Source organism: Gorilla gorilla, chromosome X (assembly GCF_029281585.2).
Source record: "Gorilla gorilla gorilla isolate KB3781 chromosome X, NHGRI_mGorGor1-v2.1_pri, whole genome shotgun sequence".
Classification (NCBI taxonomy): Eukaryota; Metazoa; Chordata; class Mammalia; order Primates; family Hominidae; genus Gorilla; species Gorilla gorilla.
This window is the reverse complement of record NC_073247.2, coordinates 7,702,064-7,716,573: the sequence shown is the minus strand read 5'-3', so window position 1 is coordinate 7,716,573 and position 14,510 is coordinate 7,702,064.

Below are 14,510 nucleotides of genomic sequence, written 5' to 3'. Positions count from 1 at the left end.
TTCATACAGATAGCGGTGTAGATATTTCCATGTTCATCCAGATGGCTGTGTAGATATATCCATGTTCATATAGATAGCAGTGAAGATATTTCCATGTTCATACGGATAGTGGTGTAGATATTTCCATGTTCATACAGATAGCGGTGTAGATATTTCCATGTTCATACAGATAGAGGGGCTGATATTTCCATGTTCATACAGAGAGCGGTGCTGATATTTCCATGTTTATACAGGTAGCGGTGTAGATATTTCCATGTTTATACAGGTAGCGGTGTAGATATTTCCATGTTTATACAGATAGCGGTGTAGATATTTCCATGTTCATCCAGATGGCTGTGTAGATATATCCATGTTCATAGAGATAGAGGTGTAGATATTTCCATGTTCATACAGGTAGTGCTGTAGATATTTCCATGTTCATACAGATAGTGGTGTAGCTATTTCCATGTTCATACAGATAGCGGTGTAGATATTTCCATGTTCATAGAGATAGCGGTGTAGATATTTCCATGTTCATACAGATAGCGGTGCTGTTATTTAAATGTTTATACAGGCAGCGGTGTAGATATTTCCAAGTTTATACAGATAGCGGTGTAGATATTTCCATGTTTATACAGATAGCGGTGTAGATATTTCCAAGTTTATACAGATAGCTGTGTAGATATCACCATCTTAATATAGATGGCGGTGTAGATATTTATATGTTCATACAGATGGCGGTGCAGATATTTCCATGTTCATACACATGGTGGTGTAGACATATCCATGTTCATACAGATAGCGGTGTAGCTATTTCCATGTTCATACAGATAGCGGTGTAGATATTTCCAAGTTCCTACAGATAGCGGTGTAGATATTTCCATGTTCATACAGATAGCGGTGCTGATATTTCCATGTTTATACAGGTAGCGGTGTAGATATTTCCGTGTTTATACAGATAGCGTTGTAGATATTTCCATGTTCATACAGATAGCGGTGTAGATATTTCCATGTTTATACAGATAGCGGTGTAGATATCTCCATCTTTATATAGATGGCGGTGTAGATATTTATATGTTCATACAGATGGCGATGCAGATATTTCCATGTTCACACAGATGGCGGTGTAGATATTTCCATGTTTATAGAGATAGCGGTGTAGTTATATCCATGTCTAAAGAGATATCTTTGTAGACATTTCCATGTATATGCAGATAGCTGTGTAGATATTTCCATTTTCATGCAGATAGCGGTGTAGATATTTCCATGTTCAAACAGATAGCGGTGTAGATATTTCCATGTTTATACAGATAGCGGTGTAGATATTTCCAAGTTTATACAGATAGCGGTGTAGATATCACCATCTTAATGTAGAAGGCGGTGTAGATATTTATATGTTCATACAGATGGCGGTGCAGATATTTCCATGTTCATACACATGGTGGTGTAGATATATCCATGTTCATACAGATAGCGGTGTAGATATTTCCATGTTCATACAGATAGTGGTGTAGATATTTCCATGTTAATACAGATAGCGGTGTAGCTATTTCCATGTTCATACAGATAGCGGTGTAGATATTTCCATGTTCATACAGATAGTGGTGTAGATATTTCCATGTTAATGCAGATAGCGGTGTAGCTATTTCCATGTTCATACAGACAGTGGTGTAGATATTTCCATGTTCATACAGATAGCGGGGTAGATATTTCCATGTTCATACAGATACCGGTGCTGATATTTCCATGTTTATACATTTAGCGGTGTAGATATTTCCATGTTTATACAGATAGCGGTGTAGATATCTCCATGTTTATACAGATAGCGGTGTAGATATTTCCAGGTTTATACAGATAGCGGTGTAGATATCTCCATCTTAATATAGATGGCGGTGTAGATATTTATATGTTCATACAGATTGCGGTGCAGATATTTCCATGTTCATACAGATGGCGGTGTAGATATTTCCATGTTTATATAGATAGCGGTGTAGTTATATCCATGTGTAAAGAGATAGCTTTGTAGACATTTAAATGTATATGCAGATAGCTGTGTAGATATTTCCATTTTCATGCAGATAGCGGTGCAGATATTTCCATGTTCAAACAGATAGCGGTTTAGATATTTCCATGTTCATACAGATAGCGGTGTAGATATTTCCATGTTTATACAGATAGCGGTGAAGATGTATGCATGTTTACACAGATAGCGTTGTATATATTTCCATGTTCATACAGATAGCGGTGTAGATATTTCCATGTTCATCCAGATGGCTGTTTAGATATATCCATGTTCATACAGATGGCGGTGAAGATATTTCCATGTTCATACAGATAGCGGTGTAGATATTTCCATGTTCATACAGATAGTGCTGTAGATATTTCCATATTCATACAGATAGCGGTGTAGCTATTTCCATGTTCATATAGATAGCGGTGTAGATATTTCCAAGTTCATCCAGATGGCTGTGTAGATGTATCCATGTTCATACAGATGGCGGTGAAGCTATTTCCATGTTCATACAGATAGCGGTGTAGATATTTCCATGTTCATACAGATAGAGGGGCTGGTATTTCCATGTTCATACAGAGAACGGTGCTGATATTTCCATGTTTATACAGGTAGCGGTGTAGATATTTCCATGTTTATACAGGTAGCGGTGTAGATATTTCCATGTTTATACAGGTAGCGGTGTAGATATTTCCATGTTTATACAGATAGCGGTGTAGATGTTTCCATGTTCATCCAGTTGGCTGTGTAGATATATCCATGTTCACAGAGATAGAGGTGTAGTTATTTCCATGTTCATACAGGTAGTGCTGTAGAAATTTCCATTTTCATACAGATAGTGGTGTAGCTATTTCCATGTTCATACAGATAGCGGTGTAGATATTTCCATGTTCGTCCAGATAGCGGTGTAGATATTTCCATGTTAATACAGGTAGCGGTGTAGATTTTCCATGTTTATACAGGTAGCGGTGTAGATATTACCATGTTCATACAGATAGCGGTGTAGATATTTCCATGTTTATAGAGATAGCGGTGAAGATGTATGCTTGTTTACACAGATTGCGGTGTAGATATTTCCATGTTCATACAGATAGCAGTGTAGATATTTCCATGTTCATCCAGAAGGCTGTGTAGATATATCCATGTTCATACAGATAGCGGTGTAGGTATTTCCATGTTCATGCAGATAGTGGTGTAGATATTTCCATGTTAATACAGATAGCGGTGTAGCTATTGCCATGTTCATACAGATAGCGGTGTAGATATTTCCATGTTCATACAGATAGCGGTGTAGATATTTCCATGTTCATACAGATAGCGGTGCTGATATTTCCATGTTTATACAGGTAGCGGTGTAGATATTTCCATGTTTATACAGATAGCGGTGTAGATATTTCCATGTTTATACAGATAGCGGTATAGATATTTCCTGGTTTATACAGATAGCGGTGTAGATATCTCCATCTTAATATAGATGGCGGTGTAGATATTTATATGTTCATACAGATGGCGGTGCAGATATTTCCATGTTAATACTGATGGCGGTGTAGATATTTCCATGTTTATAGAGATAGCGGTGTAGTTATATCCATGTGTAAAGAGATAGCTTTGTAAACATTTCCATGTATATGCAGATAGCTGTGTAGATATTTCCATTTTCATGCAGATAGCGGTGTAGATATTTCCATGTTCAAACAGATAGCGGTTTAGATATTTCCATGTTCAAACAGATAGCGGTGTAGATATTTCCATTTTTATACAGATAGCGGTGAAGATGTATGCATGTTTACACAGATAGCGGTGTATATATTTCCATGTTCATACAGATAGCTGTGTAGATATTTCCATGTTCATCCAGATGGCTGTGTAGATATATCCATGTTCATACAGATGGCGGTGAAGATATTTCCATGTTCATACAGATAGCGGTGTAGATATTTCCATGTTCATACAGATAGCGGTGTAGATATTTCCATGTTCATACAGATAGTGGTGTAGATATTTCCATATTCATACAGATAGCGGTGTAGCTATTTCCATGTTCATACAGATAGCGGAGTAGATATTTCCATGTTCATCCAGATGGCTGTGTAGATATATCCATGTTCATATAGATGGCGGTGAAGATATTTCCATGTTCATACGGATAGCGGTGTAGATATTTCCATGTTCATACAGATAGCGGTGTAGAGATTTCCATGTTCATACAGATAGAGGTGCTGATATTTCCATGTTCATACAGAGAGCGGTGCTGATATTTTCATGTTTATACAGGTAGCGGTGTAGATATTTCCATGTTTATACAGGTAGCGGTGTAGATATTTCCATGTTCATCCAGATGGCTGTGTAGATATATCCATGTTCATGCAGATGGCGGTGAAGATATTTCCATGTTCATACGGATAGAGGTGTAGATATTTCCATGTTCATACAGATAGCGGTGTAGATATTTTCATGTTCATACAGATAGAGGGGCTGATATTTCCATGTTCATACAGAGAGCGGTGCTGATATTTCCTTGTTTATACAGGTAGCGGTGTAGATATTTCCATGTTTATACAGGTAGCGGTGTAGATATTTCCATGTTTATACAGGTAGCGGTGTAGATATTACCATGTTCATACAGATAGCGGTGTAGATATTTCCATGTTTATACAGATAGCGGTGAAGATGTATGCTTGTTTACACAGATTGCGGTGTAGATATTTCCATGTTCATACAGATAGCAGTGTAGATATTTCCATGTTCATCCAGAAGGCTGTGTAGATATATCCATGTTCATACAGATAGCGGTGTAGATATTTCCATGTTCATGCAGATAGTGGTGTAGATATTTCCATGTTAATTCAGATAGCGGAGTAGCTATTTCCATGTTCATACGGATAGCGGTGTAGATATTTCCATGTTCATACAGATAGCGGTGTAGATATTTCCATGTTCATACAGATAGCGGTGCTGATATTTCCATGTTTATACAGGTAGCGGTGTAGATATTTCCATGTTTATACAGATAGCGGTGAAGATATTTCCATGTTTATACAGATAGCGGTGTAGATATTTCCAGGTTTATACAGATAGCGGTGTAGATATCTCCATCTTAATATAGATGGCGGTGTAGATATTTATAAGTTCATACAGATGGCGGTGCAGATATTTCCATGTTCATACAGATGGCGGTGTAGATATTTCCATGTTCATAGAGATAGCGGTGTAGTTATATCCATGTGTAAGAGATAGCTTTGTAGACATTTCCATGTATATGCAGATAGCTGTGTAGATATTTCCATGTTCATCCAGATGGCTGTGTAGATATATCCATGTTCATACAGATGTCGGTGAAGATATTTCCATGTTCATACAGATAGCGGTGTAGCTATTTCCATGTTCATACAGATAGTGGTGTAGATATTTCCATGTTCATCCAGATGGCTGTGTAGATATATCCATGTTCATACCGATGGCGGTGAAGATATTTCCATGTTCATACAGATAGCCGTGTAGATATTTCCATGTTCATACAGATAGTGGTGTAGATATTTCCATATTCATACAGATAGCGGTGTAGCTATTTCCATGTTCATACATATAGCGGTGTAGATATTTCCATGTTCATCCAGATGGCTGTGTTAATATATCCATGTTCATACAGATGGCGGTGAAGATATTTCCATGTTCATACGGATAGCGGTGTAGATATTTCCATGTTCATACAGATAGCGGTGTAGATATTTTCATGTTCATACAGATAGAGGGGCTGATATTTCCATGTTCATACAGAGAGCGGTGCTGATATTTCCTTGTTTAAACAGGTAGCGGTGTAGATATTTCCATGTTTATACAGGTAGCGTTGTAGATATTTCCATGTTTATACAGGTAGCGGTGTAGATATTACCATGTTCATACAGATAGCGGTGTAGATATTTCCATGTTTATACAGATAGCGGTGAAGATGTATGCTTGTTTACACAGATTGCGTTGTAGATATTTCCATGTTCATACAGATAGCAGTGTAGATATTTCCATGTTCATCCAGAAGGCTGTGTAGATATATCCATGTTCATACAGATTGCGGTGTAGATATTTCCATGTTCATGCAGATAGTGGTGTAGATATTTCCATGTTAATACAGATAGCGGTGTAGCTATTTCCATGTTCATACAGATAGCGGTGTAGATATTTCCATGTTCATACAGATAGCGGTGCTGATATTTCCATGTTTATACAGGTAGCGGTGTAGATATTTCCATGTTTATACAGATAGCGGTGTAGATATTTCCATGTTTATACAGATAGCGGTATAGATATTTCCAGGTTTATACAGATAGCGGTGTAGATATCTCCATCTTAATATAGATGGCGGTGTAGATATTTATAAGTTCATACAGATGGCGGTGCAGATATTTCCATGTTCATACAGATGGCGGTGTAGATATTTCCATGTTTATAGAGATAGCGGTGTAGTTATATCCATGTGTAAAGAGATAGCTTTGTAAACATTTCCATGTATATGCAGATAGCTGTGTAGATATTTCCATTTTCATGCAGATAGCGGTGTAGATATTTCCATGTTCAAACAGATAGCGGTTTAGATATTTCCATGTTCAAACAGATAGCGGTGTAGATATTTCCATTTTTATACAGATAGCGGTGAAGATGTATGCATGTTTACACAGATAGCGGTGTATATATTTCCATGTTCATACAGATAGCTGTGTAGATATTTCCATGTTCATCCAGATGGCTGTGTAGATATATCCATGTTCATACAGATGGCGGTGAAGATATTTCCATGTTCATACAGATAGCGGTGTAGCTATTTCCATGTTCATACAGATAGTGGTGTAGATATTTCCATGTTCATCCAGATGGCTGTGTAGTTATATCCATGTTCATACAGATGGCGGTGAAGATATTTCCATGTTCATACAGATAGCGGTGTAGATATTTCCATGTTCATACAGATAGTGGTGTAGATATTTCCATATTCATACAGATAGCGGTGTAGCTATTTCCATGTTCGTACAGATAGAGGAGTAGATATTTCCATGTTCATCCAGATGGCTGTGTAGATATATCCATGTTCATATAGATGGCGGTGAAGATATTTCCATGTTCATACGGATAGCGGTGTAGATATTTGCATGTTCATACAGATAGCGGTGTAGATATTTCCATGTTCATACAGATAGAGGTGCTGATATTTCCATGTTCATACAGAGAGCGGTGCTGATATTTCCATGTTTATACAGGTAGCGGTGTAGATATTTCCATGTTTATACAGGTAGCGGTGTAGATATTTCCATGTTTATACAGGTAGCGGTGTAGATATTTCCATATTCATACAGATAGCGGTGTAGCTATTTCCATGTTCATACAGATAGCGGTGTAGATATTTCCATGTTCATCCAGATAGCTGTGTAGATATATCCATGTTCATATAGATCGCGGTGAAGATATTTCCATGTTCATACGGATAGCGGTGTAGATATTTCCATGTTCATACAGATAGCGGTGTGGATATTTCCATGTTCATACAGATAGAGGTGCTGATATTTCCATGTTCTTACAGAGAGCGGTGCTGATATTTCCATGTTTATACAGGTAGCGGTGTAGATATTTCCATGTTTATACAGGTAGCGGTGTAGATATTTCCATGTTTTTACAGATAGCGGTGTAGATATTTCCATGTTCATCCAGATGGCTGTGTAGATATATCCATGTTCATAGAGATAGAGGTGTAGATATTTCCATGTTCATACAGGTAGTGCTGTAGATATTTCCATGTTCATACAGATAGTGGTGTAGCTATTTCCATGTTCATACAGATAGCGGTTTAGATATTTCCATGTTTATACAGATAGCGGTGTAGATATTTCCATGTTCATACAGATAGCGGTGTAGATATTTCCATGTTCATACAGATAGCGGTGTAGCTATTTCCATGTTCATTCAGATAGCGGTGTAGATATTTCCATGTTCATACAGATAGCGGTGTAGATATTTCCATGTTCATACAGATAGCGGTGCTGATATTTCCATGTTTATACAGGTAGCGGTGTAGATATTTCCATGTTTATACAGATAGCGGTGTAGATATTTCCATGTTTATACAGATAGCGGTGTAGATATTTCCATGTTTATACAGATAGCGGTGTAGATATCTCCATCTTAATATAGATGGCGGTGTAGATATTTATATGTTCATACAGATGGCGATGCAGATATTTCCATGTTGATACAGATGGCGGTGTAGATATTTCCATGTTTATAGAGATAGCGGTGTAGTTATATCCATGTGTAAAGGGATAGCTTTGTAGACATTTCCATGTATATGCAGATTGCTGTGTAGATATTTCCATTTTCATGCAGATAGCGGTGTAGATATTTCCATGTTCAAACAGATAGCGGTGTAGATATTTCCATTTTCATACAGATAGCGGTGTAGATATTTCCATGTTTATACCGATAGCAGTGAAGATGTATGCATGTTTACACAGATAGCGGTGTATATATTTCCATGTTCATACAAATAGCTGCGTAGATATTTCCATGTTCATCCAGATGGCTGTGTAGATATATCCATGTTCATACAGATGGCGGTGAAGATATTTCCATGTTCATTCAGATAGCGGTGTAGCTATTTCCATGTTCATACAGATATTGGTGTAGATATTTCCATGTTCCTCCAGATGGCTGTGTAGATATATCCATTTTCATACAGATGGCGTTGAAGATATTTCCATGTTCATACAGATAGCCGTGTAGATATTTCCATGTTCATACAGATAGTGGTGTAGATATTTCCATATTCATACAGATAGCGGTGTAGCTATTTCCATGTTCATACAGATAGCGGTGTAGATATTTCCATGTTCATCCAGATGGCTGTGTAGATTAATTCATGTTCATACAGATGGCGGTGAAGATATTTCCATGTTCAGATAGCGGTGTAGATATTTCCATGTTCATACAGATAGCGGTGTAGATATTTCCATGTTCATACAGATAGAGGTGCTGATATTTCCATGTTCATACAGAGAGCGGTGCTGATATTTCCATGTTTATACAGGTAGCGGTGTAGATATTTCCATGTTTATACAGGTAGCGGTGTAGATATTTCCATGTTTATACAGGTAGCGGTGTAGATATCTCCATCTTAATATAGATGGCGGTGTAGATATTTATATGTTCATACAGATGGCGATGCAGATATTTCCATGTTGATACAGATGGCGGTGTAGATATTTCCATGTTTATAGAGATAGCGGTGTAGTTATATCCATGTGTAAAGGGATAGCTTTGTAGACATTTCCATGTATATGCAGATTGCTGTGTAGATATTTCCATTTTCATGCAGATAGCGGTGTAGATATTTCCATGTTCAAACAGATAGCGGTGTAGATATTTCCATTTTCATACAGATAGCGGTGTAGATATTTCCATGTTTATACCGATAGCAGTGAAGATGTATGCATGTTTACACAGATAGCGGTGTATATATTTCCATGTTCATACAAATAGCTGCGTAGATATTTCCATGTTCATCCAGATGGCTGTGTAGATATATCCATGTTCATACAGATGGCGGTGAAGATATTTCCATGTTCATTCAGATAGCGGTGTAGCTATTTCCATGTTCATACAGATATTGGTGTAGATATTTCCATGTTCCTCCAGATGGCTGTGTAGATATATCCATTTTCATACAGATGGCGTTGAAGATATTTCCATGTTCATACAGATAGCCGTGTAGATATTTCCATGTTCATACAGATAGTGGTGTAGATATTTCCATATTCATACAGATAGCGGTGTAGCTATTTCCATGTTCATACAGATAGCGGTGTAGATATTTCCATGTTCATCCAGATGGCTGTGTAGATTAATTCATGTTCATACAGATGGCGGTGAAGATATTTCCATGTTCAGATAGCGGTGTAGATATTTCCATGTTCATACAGATAGCGGTGTAGATATTTCCATGTTCATACAGATAGAGGTGCTGATATTTCCATGTTCATACAGAGAGCGGTGCTGATATTTCCATGTTTATACAGGTAGCGGTGTAGATATTTCCATGTTTATACAGGTAGCGGTGTAGATATTTCCATGTTTATACAGGTAGCGGTGTAGATATTTCCATATTCATACAGATAGCGGTGTAGCTATTTCCATGTTCATACAGATAGCGGTGTAGATATTTCCATGTTCATCCAGATAGCTGTGTAGATATATCCATGTTCATATAGATCGCGGTGAAGATATTTCCATGTTCATACAGATAGCGGTGTGGATATTTCCATGTTCATACAGATAGAGGTGCTGATATTTCCATGTTCATACAGAGAGCGGTGCTGATATTTCCATGTTTACACAGGTAGCGGTGTAGATATTTCCATGTTTATACAGGTAGCGGTGTAGATATTTCCATGTTTTTACAGATAGCGGTGTAGATATTTCCATGTTCATCCAGATGGCTGTGTAGATATATCCATGTTCATAGAGATAGAGGTGTAGATATTTCCATGTTCATACAGGTAGTGCTGTAGATATTTCCATGTTCATACAGATAGTGGTGTAGCTTTTTCCATGTTCATACAGATAGCGGTGTAGATATTTCCATGTTCATACAGATAGCGGTGTAGATATTTCCATGTTTATACAGATAGCGGTGTAGATATTTCCATGTTCATACAGATAGTGGTGTAGATATTTCCATGTTCATACAGATAGCGGTGTAGCTATTTCCATGTTCATTCAAATAGCGGTGTAGATATTTCCATGTTCATACAGATAGCGGTGTAGATATTTCCATGTTCATACAGATAGCGGTGTAGATATTTCCATGTTCATACAGATAGCGGTGCTGATATTTCCATGTTTATACAGGTAGCGGTGTAGATATTTCCATGTTTATACAGATAGCGGTGTAGATATTTCCATGTTTATACAGATAGCGGTGTAGATATTTCCATGTTTATACAGATAGCGGTGTAGATATCTCCATCTTAATATAGATGGCGGTGTAGATATTTATATGTTCATACAGATGGCGATGCAGATATTTCCATGTTCATACAGATGGCGGTGTAGATATTTCCATGTTTATAGAGATAGCGGTGTAGTTATATCCATGTGTAAAGAGATAGCTTTGTAGACATTTCCATGTATATGCAGATTGCTGTGTAGATATTTCCATTTTCATGCAGATAGCGGTGTAGATATTTCCATGTTCAAACAGATAGCGGTGTAGATATTTCCATGTTCATACAGATAGCGGTGTAGATATTTCCATGTTTATACCGATAGCAGTGAAGATGTATGCATGTTTACACAGATAGCGGTGTATATATTTCCATGTTCATACAGATAGCTGTGTAGATATTTCCATGTTCATCCAGATGGCTGTGTAGATATATCCATGTTCATACAGATGGCGGTGAAGATATTTCCATGTTCATACAGATAGCGGTGTAGCTATTTCCATGTTCATACAGATATTGGTGTAGATATTTCTATGTTCATCCAGATGGCAGTGTAGATATATCCATTTTCATACAGATGGCGGTGAAGATATTTCCATGTTCATACAGATAGCGGTGTAGATATTTCCATGTTTATACCGATAGCAGTGAAGATGTATGCATGTTTACACAGATAGCGGTGTATATATTTCCATTTTCATACAGATAGCCGTGTAGATATTTCCATGTTCATACAGATAGTGGTGTAGATATTTCCATATTCATACAGATAGCGGGGTAGCTATTTCCATGTTCATACAGATAGCGGTTTAGATATTTCCATGTTCATCCAGATGGCTGTGTAGATAAATTCATGTTCATACAGATGGCGGTGAAGATATTTCCATGTTCAGATAGCGGTGTAGATATTTCCATGTTCATACAGATAGCTGTGTAGATATTTCCATGTTCATACTGAGAGAGGGGCTGATATTTCCATGTTCATACAGAGAGCGGTGCTGATATTTCCATGTTTATACAGGTAGCGGTGTAGATATTTCCATGTTTATACAGGTAGCGGTGTAGATATTTCCATGTTTATACAGGTAGCGGTGTAGATATTACCATGTTCATACAGATAACGGTGTAGATATTTCCATGTTTATACAGAGAGCGGTGAAGATGTATGCTTGTTTACACAGATAGCGGTGTAGATATTTCCATGTTCATACAGATAGCAGTGAAGATATTATCATGTTCATCCAGATGGCTGTGTAGATATATCCATGTTCATACAGATAGCGGTGTAGATATTTCCATGTTCATACAGATAGTGGTGTAGATATTTACATGTTAAGACAGATAGCTGTGTAGCTATTTCCATGTTCATACAGATAGCGGTGTAGATATTTCCATGTTCTTACAGATAGCGGTGTAGATATTTCCATGTTCATACAGATAGCGGTGCTGATATTTCCATCTTTATACAGGTAGCGGTATAGATATTTCCATGTTTATACAGATAGCGGTGTAGATATCTCCGTGTTTATTCAGATAGCGGTGTAGATATTTCCAGGTTTATACAGATAGCGGTGTAGATATCTCCATCTTAATATAGATGGCGGTGTAGATATTTATATGTTCATACAGATGGCGGTGCAGATATTTCCATGTTCATACAGATGGCGGTGTAGATATTTCCATGTTTATAGAGATAGCGGTGTAGTTATATCCATGTGTAAAGAGATAGCTTTGTAGACATTTCCATGTATATGCAGATAGCTGTGCAGATATTTCCATTTTCATGCAGATAGCGGTGTAGATATATCCATGTTCATATAGATGGCGGTGAAGATATTTCCATGTTCATACGGATAGCGGTGTAGATATTTCCATGTTCATACAGATAGTGGTGTGGATATTTCCTTGTTCATCCAGATGGCTGTGTAGATATATCCATGTTCATACAGATGGCGGTGAAGATATTTCCATGTTCATACAGATATCGGTGTGGACATTTCCATGTTCATACAGATAGTGGTGTAGATATTTCCATATTCATACAGATAGCGGTGTAGCTATTTCCATGTTCATACAGATAGCGGTGTAGATATTTCCATGTTCATCCAGATGGCTGTGTAGATATATCCATGTTCATATAGATGGCGGTGAAGATATTTCCATGTTCATACGGATAGCGGTGTAGATATTTCCATGTTCATACAGATAGCGGTGTAGATATTTCCATGTTCATACAGATAGAGGGGCTGATATTTCCATGTTCATACAGAGAGCGGTGCTGATATTTCCATCTTTATACAGGTAGCGGTGTAGATATTTCCATGTTCATACAGGTAGCGGTGTAGATATCACCATCTTAATATAGATGGCGGTGTAGATATTTATATGTTCATACAGATGGCGGTGCAGATATTTCCATGTTCATACACATGGTGGTGTAGATATATCCATGTTCATACAGATAGCGGTGTAGATATTTCCATGTTCATACAGATAGTGGTGTAGATATTTCCATGTTCATACAGATAGCGGTGTAGCTATTTCCATTTTCATACAGATAGCGGTGTAGATATTCCCATGTTCATACAGATAGCGGTGTAGATATTTCCATGTTCATACAGATAGCGGTGCTGATATTTCCATGTTTATACAGGTAGCGGTGTAGATATTTCCATGTTTATACAGATAGCGGTGTAGATATTTTCTTGTTTATACAGATAGCATTGTAGATATTTCCATGTTTATACAGATAGCGGTGTAGATATCTCCATCTTAATATAGATGGCGGTGTAGATATTTATATGTTCATACAGATGGCGGTGTAGATATTTCCATGTTTATAGAGATAGCGGTGTAGTTATATCCATGTTTAAAGAGATAGCTTTGTAGACATTTCCATGTATATGCAGATAGCTGTGTAGATATTTCCATTTTCATGCAGATAGCGGTGTAGATATTTCCATGTTCAGATAGCGGTGTAGATATTTCCATGTTTATACAGATAGCGGTGTAGATATTTCCATGTTTCTACAGATAGCGGTGTAGATATTTCCAGGTTTATGCAGATAGCGGTGTAGATATCTCCATCTTAATATAGATGGCGGTGTAGATATTTATACGTTCATAGAGATGGCGATGCAGATATTTCCATGTTCATACAGATGGCGGTGTAGATATTTCCATGTTCATCCAGATAGCTGTGTAGATATATCCATGTTTATACAGATAGCGGTGTAGATATCTCCATCTTAATATAGATGGCGGTGTAGATATTTATATGTTCATACAGATGGCGATGCAGATATTTCCATGTTCATACAGATGGCGGTGTAGATATTTCCATGTTTATAGAGATAGCGGTGTAGTTATATCCATGTGTAAAGAGATAGCTTTGTAGACATTTCCATGTATATGCAGATTGCTGTGAAGATATTTCCATTTTCATGCAGATAGCGGTGTAGATATTTCCATGTTCAAACAGATAGCGGTGTAGATATTTCCATGTTCATACAGATAGCGGTGTAGATATTTCCATG